Genomic DNA, 1761 nt, shown 5'->3' with positions numbered 1-1761 from the left:
GGTAATCCCCGATACAGATACCACGATTTTAGTCCTGGATCGGGGCCCTGCCCAATACTGGTATTGGTATCGATGCAACACTAATATATCCATCTATCTGTCTGTCCATCCGTCTATATATATATATATATATATATATATATAGATATAGCTATATATATTAGCAGTTTGGTAATTTGAAGCAGAAAGAAAAATGTACGTGTGTAAGTGTTGGACAATCAAAACAACTGCCAACATCCTCGACGTCTGGCTGGCTGAGCAAATTTACCTTAAAGGCCGACCGTAAGATGTTAAAAAGAGTCTTCAAAAATCCTAAAACCTCATCAAAGGACCTACAGCAGATACTTGCTGATATGAAAGTGCATAACTTGATGGCATAATTTTAACATTTATGTGAGGTGTGCAAAGAAAAAACCCTTAGTATACATGTATAAAAAAAAAAGAGTGAAGGGCCGTAAAACTTTACCAGACAGAAAAAGAAAGACTCTGGCTTTAAAGCAATGTTGTTTTTTTTAGACTGAATCATATTTTGCTGGATACCAGAAGACATATTTAACAAAGGAAAACAAAATTACATCCCACAAGAAGAACCTCCTACCAGCTGTGAATCATGGAGGTTGAAGAGTCATGGTTTGGGGATGTTTTGCTGTAGCATGACACTTGCCACCTCACTATCAACCCTTCATGAAGTCTACTGAGCTCTAAAGATGATTTGTTTCTAGCTAAAATGACAGAAGTTGTGTGCTGACTCTTTTGGTCCAACAGTAATTAACTTGATTTCCTTTTAATCCAGAAAAAAAAAATGATGGTTAATCCACACAATTTTTGTTCTATTGATCTACCAATGCTTGGATTTTTTCCCCCAGCTTTTTATTTTTATTACACTTTCACAAGTACAAAGCAACAAAATTTACTCTTTGCATTTAACCCAACCCTTTGGGGCTCTGAGGGCTGCCATTGTGCGGCATTCAGGCAGCAGTGTGGGGGTTAAGGGTCATACTCAGGGACCCAGAGTGTCTGTGGGTGTGGGACTTGAACTCAGAACCTCAGTATTCCAAGCTCTATGCCCTAACCACTAGGCTGCCACTTCCCAAAGTAGGCATCAGCATGAAAGGTATTGCATAAGGACCCACACTGGCAGCTCATTCCTCCCAGCTGGGATAGAAACGCAGGCTTCCTGTTTGCAGGACAGGTGACTTACCACTATAGCTATCCAGCCACTAGCTCAGTCGGATCTCTTGGTGACGTTGTAATATCTAGGTAACACTAATGATCTTGTTGTCAGTTATAATCCAAGCTAGTGGCAGCATGTAGAAACTGAGCCAGAAATCGATCAGATTGAACCTTGAGGAGGCTGCATGTAGTGTTTTCAACTCTACTGTAACATCACCCATTAACATAATTAAGTCATTGTCCTTCAAGTAGGACTCAAACAAGTCAGGCACTGTACCAGAAAAATAAAGGCCGAGATCTTTGTTCACTCCAGTTCATAGATACTTCATGAATAAATTAACTAACTAGCTAGAAAAGAATAATTTATTGGGATAAAAAAGCCTTCTGGGTTAAGTTCAAATTACTACGTAAAATGTATTGAAAGCATACGTTGTGGTTTTGTGTAACCTCTGCTGTTTAGACACTAACATAATAGAAAACGTACATTAAGAAAAATGATACAGAAAATATAAATAGTTAAAGCTACAGTGTGTAATAGTTACAGGGATATACAGTCAGAAATGTAATATATTATACATAACTATGTTA

This window comes from Cyprinodon variegatus, unplaced genomic scaffold (genome assembly GCF_000732505.1).
Source record: "Cyprinodon variegatus isolate N-32 unplaced genomic scaffold, C_variegatus-1.0 Scaffold178, whole genome shotgun sequence".
NCBI classification, from domain to species: domain Eukaryota; kingdom Metazoa; phylum Chordata; class Actinopteri; order Cyprinodontiformes; family Cyprinodontidae; genus Cyprinodon; species Cyprinodon variegatus.
The sequence above is the reverse complement of the archived record's forward strand: the minus strand, read 5'-3'. Positions refer to the sequence as shown.